Source organism: Peromyscus californicus, unplaced genomic scaffold (genome assembly GCF_007827085.1).
Source record: "Peromyscus californicus insignis strain IS unplaced genomic scaffold, ASM782708v3 Scaffold_16__1_contigs__length_79575227, whole genome shotgun sequence".
Lineage (NCBI taxonomy): Eukaryota > Metazoa > Chordata > Mammalia > Rodentia > Cricetidae > Peromyscus > Peromyscus californicus.
Window position 1 is genome coordinate 47,727,598 of NW_026294458.1, and position 10,664 is coordinate 47,738,261.

Sequence of the window (10,664 nt, forward strand, 5' to 3'; positions counted from 1 at the left end):
ATGCCAAGTACTTAGCAGCAACCATATGGAAGACCCTCCAAAAGTGCACAGCGGGAGCTAAAGACAGGGCTTGCTCATTACAATAAAGATAAAATAGAAATATGTACCACTGAAGCTCGGCACTCTAATAGCTTGCTGCTCCCGTAGTTTGAAACGGGCTGATATCCAGTTGATATGTCTCAGTCTGGCTGGCATCGATTCCATTTAGCCAAACTCAATGCACACCTATTGTGCATATGACTCCTTATGTAAAGAACACAGTATATTTAAATGCAGTTGAGGAACAAGCTTTAAATTGAAACAAGATTTATTTAAGTCCCCATGGTCATGTACAAATCTGTTAAATCAGCACACATATATAAGCATAGTATATTATAGACTTGAATAGTGTTCTCTAAATCTCTTTTTGAAAAGTAAATTAATGATATGCTATGATAATATCTTTATGACCCAATATTGTTCTTCCAGGTTGCTCAGACAGCGAAAACGATATGCTTCATAGCTTGCTATGTGTTGGGGATATCCCAGGAAAAAGAACAAAAACATGCCCTGGACCCTTTGACTCATTTCCCTGCTAGTTTTCATCTCCTCTCTCGGGAAGGACTCAGCTTTGACTCAGCATGAGAAAAGAGGTCATAAAACCACACCTATTAAGTGACATGACTGCTATGTACTACTCTGAGCTCCTTGCCATTGCTGTGTTTAGAAATAGATGGCTGCAGACTGGTTCCCTTTAAATACTCAAAAAATCTCTGATTAGAATATTAGTAAAGTGCTTTTAAAATATGAAGTAGTGAAATTTAGCTTTTGGCAAGCATCTTTCTTTCACACCTTACCAATAATACAACAATAAGTCTTGTTTGCCTTGTTTTGTGATACAGTGAAGCCAATAAGACAGCATTCCACCATTTTGATTGATTTTGTTCAGGTTTTTGTTCTGTTTGCTTCGTTTTGCTTTGTTCATTTTGAGACAGGATCTTATGTAGTCCAGGCTGGCCTTGAACTGGCTATGTGGTCTCCAACTTCCGATGCCTATGCCTCACTTTTTGAGGGGTCCGATTTTAGGCATATACAGGTTTTCTGTAGTGGTGGGGTTCTTAGCCAGGGCTGCTTTCATGCTGTGCAAGCCTCTCCCGATGGAGCTATCTCCAGTCTTCTGTCACCCCTTCTGCTACCCCTGTTGTTTTCCTTCTCCCAGGCTCGCGGCTTCTCCTGGTGTCTGTAGAGTGGAATGATGCTGATTCCAGTATAAATCAGATCATGTTCTTCTGTTTGTTTTTTAAAAGAATAAGGATGTAAGAGTTAATTTTGACTGTACATTTGACTAGAGCTAGAATTGCTTGGGCTAAAACCTCAGGGCATATCTGTGAAGGATTATTTAGATTTCTTTAGACTCTGGGCATACCTGTGAAGGATGCTCTAGATGAGATTAGGTGCTAGACATTCTTGTGAGAGATTATAAAGATTAGTTTAATTGAAGTAGGAAGACCCACCTTAATCGTGGGTGGGACCATTCTATGGGTTGGGATCCTGGACCTGATAACAATGAAAGGGAAGCTGCACACAACATCCATCACTCTCCTCTGCCTGACTGCAATGCAATGTGGCCAGCAGGCTCCCTTTCCTGCCACCAGCTTCCCAAAATCATGGACTTCCCCTAGCACTATAAGGCAAAAGAAATCCTTGCTTTCTTAAGTTGCTTTGGTCATTTTTTTTTTTAATAGCAATGAGGAGAGTAGCTAACCCAGAAAGATGGGCCTTGTTGTGATAAACCTGATCACAAGATACTTAGGCCTTTGTAACTAGTCTGAGGGAAGAATGTGGAAGAATTCAGAACAATGAATGGCTAGAAAAGCTCTTGAATACTGTAAACAGAACTTCCCGTTCTCATGGGGGCCTGGAGGACAAGATTGCTGAGAGAAATACAGACAGTGGATCCCTGGCTCATCAGGTTTCACAGAGGAACAAAGAATATCAAAATCTGATAGGGCCATTCATGTGAGCTAGCAAAGAATCTAACTATATAATCTGCATGGCCTCGGGTCTTGAATAAGGTTGACGTTAAAGGTAACGGTAGAGGAGTTTGTTTGGTGGAGGAAACATCAAAACTGGAGAGCATTTGGGCTGTGGTGCACTACTACGTACTGCATGGAGGTCTATGGTGAAAAAGAGTCCAACATTCCACAGAAAACACGCAAAAGTGCAGTTTGACATGGAAGGGAGTATAAGCAATTGTGGCCAGCCTGAGAGTCAACAATCCTCTCTCTGTGGCTTCAGCATTTCCTGCTGACCCAGGCTTCCACAAACTGTCTGCCAGGCAAGGAGTGCCTGCTGGTGGAATCGTGGCATCACTGTTATCCGGGTGTTATTTAGGGCCCACTATACAGGATGACTTTCAATTCTGACACTGTGGACCTGGGGTAAAGCCTGTGGCCAAGGAGGCCATAGATCCCAGAGCTACTATTCATTTTGTTAAATGAATGAACTGCCACCTAAATAGTTACATCTAATATTTATGTTTGTATCTGGATTAGTGCTGCTGTCAGCTTTGACCAGAGAAACTTCTTTGTTTTTGAAGCAACTTCAGAGATTCATAACTGGTCATAATTCTGTGAATAAGGGACTACTGAGAGCTAGGCCACTAATGGCACATCTCGATCACTCCCCCCAAGGCTTGGGAACATTGCAAAAGAGGGAGCAGAAAGAATGTGAGAGCTGGAGAAAGAGAGGCCTTGTGATAGTTTATCTTGGTGGTTCATTTAATTGGGTTTGGGATCAACTAATAGGACATGTGCCTCTAGGTCCATCTGGGTAGCACTTGCCTTGGGCAGCCCAGGTCAAAAGATGTGTAAAGGAATGAATAGCAAGGCTGCATTTGCCTGACTGCCTTTACTGCCTGCTGGTGCTGACATCTACTGTTGTGGGTATTACTGCTACCATCATTTATTGATTTCAGAATCCAGATTTTCTGGCCTTCCAATATGAACTGAAAAACCTCAGCTTCCTCCAAATCCTCCAGGCCTTCAATGCCAAACTGGAAGTCCTAAGGCACCCAGCCTCACATACTGAATAGTTACTAGATTCCCAGTATCTCCAGCTGCAGAGAGCCACTGTTGGGTTGACCTATTCCGTGTAATATAAGCCCATATAATAAATCCCTTTTGTAATATATGAATTCTACTATTCTGCTCCTCTAGAGAACCCTGACTAACACAAACATAATGATATGTACATATGTAAAACATACATACATCCATTGTACTCCTACTGACTGAAGTTCCACTATTAGTCATTAAAAGTCTAAAATTTTACAAGCCAAGTTACCCCCCTGACTATTTCCCTTCATGATGCATCACTCAAGTGGAAAAAAATTGTTTGGGTGTGATTTCAGTATGATAAAATCCATCAATTTTCTTGTTCCATGAATCACATTTCTTTTTCTTTACTCTTTCTTTCTTTTTATTTTTAACATTCTAATTCTATTTCTTATTGTACACTCCGGAATCACATTAACTGACAGATCACATTGTTTTTCTCAATCATATCAAATTTTCATTCAATGAAACTTTTAGCATTATTTTATTTCATTTTTATTTGTTTCATGCACCATATATAGACATCCACACTCATTCGTTTATTGATTAATTTACAAACACTTGTGAGTCACTTTAGATATTTGTGTATTCACTCATGCTAAGTGTGGTTTTCATTTAATTTTTACTTTGAAGTGTACTTTGCAGTCGTAATCTTTAAGGAAACATCCAGTTCCACAGCTATAAGGTACACTATGCTTATGAAATATTCAGGCTCCATCCATTCTAGCAGCTACAAAGAGTGAGTTGAGTGTAGCCCTGTAACTTTTTTGTGTCTCCTCAAGGGTAATCTGAAATTCACTGGTCTCTACCAGAAAGCACAAACTGAAGGCCTGTGACGTCCTTTCCTATTGCTGTGACAAAACACCATGACCAAGGCAACTTACAGAAGAAATAGTTTAATTGGACTTGGGATTCTAGAGGGACAGGAGTCTAGGATGCAGAGCAGGAAACTGAGAGGTCACATTTCAAACCACAAGCGTGAAGCCAAGAGGACAACCTGGAAATGGTGGGAGTCTTTAAACTCTCAAAGCCTACCTCCAGAGGCATTCTTCCTCCACCAAGGCCAAAGGTCCCTAAACAGCACCAGCAACCGGGGAAAAAGTGCCCAAATACATGGGATGGCATTCTCATTCAAACCACCAGACCTTCTCTCTATCAGCTACTTCCTCTCTAAATCTTCTTCTATTTCCATTCTCCTTGAATCTGTTATTTTATAAGAATTACAAGCCTTTTCTCTTTGGCTCTGGATTCTATTCTCTTTGGAGTCAAAGGAAAAGTCTTGTCAGACCCAGTAATTTCCAATTGGAACATACACACACACACAAATCTGTCTTTTTTTCTACTTTACTGACTACCTCACATTATATTCTGTTTTATATTTAATAATGCTATAGTACACAATGGTTTGTTCATAAGCAAAATTAATAATTACATATCAACTTATATAGCATTTAAAATTGTTTTTAGAAATAAAAGCCTTAGATATAGAGTCATGATTTTTTTACATTTCTCTGTGTGCGTGCGTGTGTGTGCGTGTGTGTGTGCGTGTGTGTGTGCGTGTGTGTGCGTGTGTGAACGTGCATAAATATGTGTATGTCTGCCATGGATAGCATGTGGAAGTCAGAGGACAACTTTGGGATCCATGTCTCTCCTTCCACCAAGTAGATCCTGGGGATTGAACTCAGGTTCTCAAACTTGGTAATAAACATGTTTACCTATTAAGATATCTTGCAGGCATTAGTCATTTTTAAGATAGCTCTGTCTTTTGTAAGTGCAACACCCAGTCGTAGAGGCATACAATGCTTGGTTTCAGGAATGATTGGATAAGAAAAAAAAGAGAGAAAGAAAGAAAGTAGGAAGGAAGGAAGGAAGGAAGGAAGGAAGGAAGGAAGGAAGGAAGGAAGGAAGGATGGAAGGAAGGAAGGAAGGAAGGAAGGAAGGAAGGAAGGAAGGAAGCTGTGTGCTTTTCTTTCCTTCTCCCACTTTTTCTTAGTACCTCAGCACCCACACTGGGCTGACTTCCTCTCTACTTCTCCAAATGCAGAGCAAGAAGCTAGTGCTTATTCTAACTGTCCAAAGGACAGCACATAAATAACATCTAAAACACATCTATCATTTTCATACATTTCAAGTAAAATTATGTGTGCTGTATTTTTATACCTCTTAGTATTTTAAAACTGAGATTTTTTCATCCCATAAGTTCTCTAGCCATGCTTTCAATAGTTCCAGAAATTTACCCTGCTTCTCTCTTTGTCACATCCTTGCTTTAAAAAAATTATACACCATAAAAAATGAGTCAGGCTATTGAGACGCTTAGTCAATGAAAAGCTAAATGAGTGTCTTAAATGTGTGTGGCTGCACATCATTGGTTTTATAGTCTAAAAGAATTCATGTGTTACTTGGTATATGTAACAACATGATCCTTCCTGAGAAATACACTAAACTTTGCCCTGAATTTCCTGATGTTAATAGGAGTTGCACATGGGTAAATCAAAACAGAATTTGTGCCCCTGGCACAAGAGCATATGTATATATTTGCTCCTCAGTTCAGGAAGGGCTCTAGAACACAGAATTACAACCACATGAAATAGAAATGCACTTAAACATGGGGGCAATGGGCTAGCTCTTCAATAAAATAAATGTGTAATTGCTAGGTCACTTTATATTTTCAATGGGTAGAAATTAAGAGATACTCTTCATGTTAGAGCATGCTAAATTACTAAATATTAATAATTGACTAAATGAAAGACACTGAATTTAATACACAGATAACATGTTTTTTAAATATTTTTCTCCAAACTACATATAAATGATTTCTCTCTTCATTGTTTTATAAAGTCCTGTAGCAAATCTATGGAAGACCTGCTTACGAACTGTGTTGTACTAGTAATGTATCCAGAGGGACCTGAAAACATGGGTTCTTTAAAGGGTGTTAGTTTAAATGACAATGAAGTCATTGGGAGGTACATCCAGAATTTAATTACAAAGTATGACATGCAATCATTCAACTTAGGGTCACTAACAAAATTAGGTAACCAATAGAATTTATGAATATAAATTTGGTTTATATATCTGTCCAAAATTGGGAATATAATCAATTTATTGTATATTTAAATATATGCCAATATCTAAAATATCTTCTCTTAGGTTTGTTATATATAAGAAAATGTTTCAAAAGCTCAAAGATGCTTAATGTAAAAATTTCAAGCAACTTTGGAAAGCAGAATTGTCATTTTCACATCATAAAAGTAAAATACCTGGGTATTTTTTATATTCAAATTTTAAGTTAATCATTTGTAAATTAAGACCCATTCATTCAATTTGTTGGAAATTTATTGGTAATATATTGTGGATTTTTTTCTATCTGAGGTTACCTTTTAAAAGGGTCCTCCCAACAGTACCAGACTCAAATTAGTGGATTTATAGATGTAGAGAGTTTCAAAAATATCTCTGAGTTTATTTGAAATGAGAAACTGATATATAAGGAGTATTGTCATGGTTTGGATTTGAAGTGTCTCTCCATAGTGCTTCTGTATTGAAGGCTTGCTCTACAGCTGGTGATGACCAGCCACTGAGAGGTGATTGTATCAAGAAGGTTCTCACACCACCAATTAATTAATTCACTTATGGATTCCTAATTTGATAGTATGATTGAGAGGTAATGGAAAATTGCATAGGACCTAATTAGAGGAAGCAAGTCACTGGGGATATGTCCCTGGAGTTTATATCATGTCCTAGGCCCTTCTTTATTTCAGCACTTTACTTCCTAGCCCCATGAGACAAGTGGTTGATCTCCACCATTATAGCTTACCCTCATGCTCTGCTCTACTGTAGGCCAGAACCATGTGGCCAAGCAGCTGTGCACTATGACCTTTGTAACTAGGAGTTCATATCAGTTCTTCCTCCATTTAGAGCAGTTTTCAGTTGTCATAGTGATACAAAAGTGACTAAAACAGAGACATTTCAGATTTTCTACCAAGAATGCAAAAGTTCTCTATTGCTACTGTCTAAAGTTTCCATGAACTTTGTGGCTTAATGAATCCAATTCTTATTGTTTTATAAGTACAATAAGTTCTGGTATAAATCATTATTAGATTTTTCTACCATTGAGAAGCAGTTACCAAACTTGGGGCCCACAACCTGAACCGGCAATCAAGTCTGGCCAACCTTCCTCAACCAGACAATAAAAAGAGCCAAGGTAAAAATGGAAAACATAAAAAGGGAGATTTATTGGGAAGAGGGACCAAAAGACCCAGTGAGCCCAAGTTGTTCTTTGGGGCCCTAAAGTTTAAATAGAGGGCCAAAGATATGCAAATCTAGGCAGCATCCATCAAGGTGTGGTCCTGTCACCACTGATTTATCATTATCTGGGCTTCAGTTTCTATAAGGGACTCTGACAAGTTGCTAGAACTGTGTGAAATCTCTCTTCCTAGAGACAAATCCTCCCTCTGCCTGGAGTGTTCTCCTCCCTCCATGTGATTCCCACCATGTGACCCATTTCTTTGTGGTCCATTGTTTCTGATGTCTGATAGATTCAGAGACACAAGTGTCCTTTAAATATCTTAATTTCTACCAGGCCAGTTACAAAAAACCACCTGCATTCTTTGGCTCTTTGTATCTTTATCTTTATGGAAGCATCTTGCAAAGTCTCTCTGACTCTGACACTTCTGTGCTTCTATATTTAAGGACTGCAGATTTCATTAGGAAGACTGAGATGGTCAGGATATTTTGTTTTAATTGAAAGTCGATTTTTTTTCAGCCAATATATTCTGATTATGGTTTTCCCCTCCACCAACTAACTGTTCCCAGATCCTCCCTCACTGCCTACTCAACCAAATCTACACCCTTACTTTCTCTCAGTAGAATAAAAACAGGCATCTAAAACTAATAATTAAATAACATAAAATAATATAAAATAAAAGCAAACAGACCAGAGTAGGACGAAGCAAACTAATTGCCAGGAGAAAAGAGCCAAAGAAAAACCACAAGAAACACATAGATGTGGAGATACACACATTCTCTCTCTCTCTCTCTCTCTCTCTCTCTCTCTCTCTCTCTCTCTCTCTCTCTCTCACACACACACACACACACACACACACACACACACACACACACACACACACAAACACACACAAATCCTATAAAAACATAACACCAGAAAACAGAAGGTATCTGCAAAAGACCTTTAAGGTAAAGAGAGAGAGAGAGAGAGAGAGAGAGAGAGAGAGAGAGAGAGAGAGAGAGAGAGAGAGAGAGAGAGAGAGAGAGAGGAGGAAGGCAGGAAGGAAGGAAAGAAGAAAGGAAGGAATGAAGATAATGTCCAGACAAAGTAGTGTGTGAAACAAGAAACCCTTTGACACGCCACTGAGTTTTCCTTTTGTATTATTTCAAAAGAATGCTTAACAACAAAGAAGAGCTCTTCTAATGATGTAAACCATTGGCCTAAAAATAAGCTGTACAACTAAACACATAACACGGTTAACTTTAGTCAAGTAGCACTATCCGACTTTTAAAAGGACAGTGCGTTCTTTTTCTGTTTCTTGTGTGTGATCCATTGTGTGGAAATGCAGACTAAGGCCAGGGTTGTGTTACCAAGGGATGTTGGGAACTCTCTCGTTGGGGGTGATAAACACAGTGTTCCATCTGTGTAAAACTGCTTAGGTGAGACATGCCTGAAGTCAGGAGCAGCATCAGATGATCTCTGGGGGGGTCCCTGCCAGCTTCCTGAATCTTTGAGAGAGATTTCTAATCAGCATGTTAATGAGTGCTTTAAATCTGTATTCAGGTTTCCTTGAAGATAATTATGAGAAATATGAAGTGGAGAATAGCATCTCCGGGTGAGCGTCTAATAGAAGAAAAGGAAGAAAGGAGGGTGCAAGGGATTCTGCCTGAAAAGAAAAAAAATAGTAAGAGTGATTAAAAAAAAAAAAGTGACACAAAACATAGGAGAGAAGGCAATTGCCTGGAAGGTGAATGGCCCAGAGGTCCTGGTGACAGCTGGGAACTCCAGAGCTTCTGTTTCTATTGCCTGTTCTTGTGATGTTTCGCTGTGTGACTCAGGGCAAGTCACTTGACCCTAGTTTCCTCATCTGAAAACAGACGAGTCTCCCTGGTTGTGCTTGATCACCTAACTAATATGAAACTACAGGAATTGAATGAAGGGTAGAATTTCATTTTGGGCTTCATCACTGCTGTGGCGATGACAGATGGGAATCATATGAAATCCGTTAGCCCCTCTGCTTCATTAACCAACAGGAAAAAAAAAATGCCGGAGTGACATGGATGTTAAACTAAACTTTGAAAACTCTTTAGGGAATCTAAATTTTGCATATTGTGTAGATAATATATAGCAATAACTTCTTGTGATTTCTGCATTGTGGAAAGTCATTTTTGATATGTCCTTTGTGTTCAACCATCTAACTACCCCAGGGTTGGCCCTGAAAGAGGAATAATTAGGAAAATACATATCTTCTGTGCTTAGTTGTTAAAGACAACACCTTCTTGTGAACAGTGAATTGCGTATGAACAGTTCTATGGGTATCAACAGGAGTGTATTTATCAGAATTACGTTACTTGCTTCTGTTATACCATTTGTAAGTTAAATTTGAATTATCTTTCGTAGCACAAAATGTGATTTACTCTGGTTGACTAAGCTGGGAAGTTTCCAAATACAGCACACAGAATGAGATGCTTCAGTCCATCTATTTTCAATGGCATTTTTTTCTTTTCACAGATTACTGTTTGTTTTAGTAAGCATGAACTAAATAAAAAATCAAACAAAGAAAAAATGAAATATATGCAAATATAAAAGATAACATATTCTAAAATCAACCAGTTTATCTTTCTGACACACCCTCCAGGAAGGACAATAATTTCTTTTAAACAGGGGTGCTATAAAATTAACTGACATTTTATCTGTATCCAATCTTACAAACATGAAACATCCTTCCAAGGTCAGACCTCAGAGTATTATCAATAGCATTTATTTAATTTTTAAAACTTACCATATATTCTCATTAATGTGGAAGACTTAGAACTAACCTGAAAAAGTACCTGACATTTTGGGTTGAGATTGAAATTATATTCAGGCATTTTGCTTCCAAACACTAAGGAGAGGGCCGGGATACCAGAAAATACTGTTCTATGTGAGGTCTGGGAGATCGTAAATCCTGGTTCCAGCTCTGCTATTAGCTTTTAGATGGCATCATACCTTTGTCTCACCATCTGCGCAGTATGAATAATCATATTTTGCTAACTCACAGGTGTGTTGTAAAGAATGGGTAATAAAAAGTAACTCTGAAAGTATAAATGTTCTCAGAGCCAAGACAACAGGGAAAATAAATGGTTAAGAGACACAACACAAGTGGGTTGAAATTCTAATGAACGATGAGCATCTTTCTAAACCAGAAAACAGATGTATTTTCTAACAATATTCACATTCCTACATGTTCAGGTGACCTAATGTATCGACATTCCTGAATCTGGAAGGGACAACAAAGGCAAAAAATGTGTCCTGATGCCAAGATGTGTTTGGTTAGATTCTGGAGGGCTCAGCTCAGTAGATTTTTG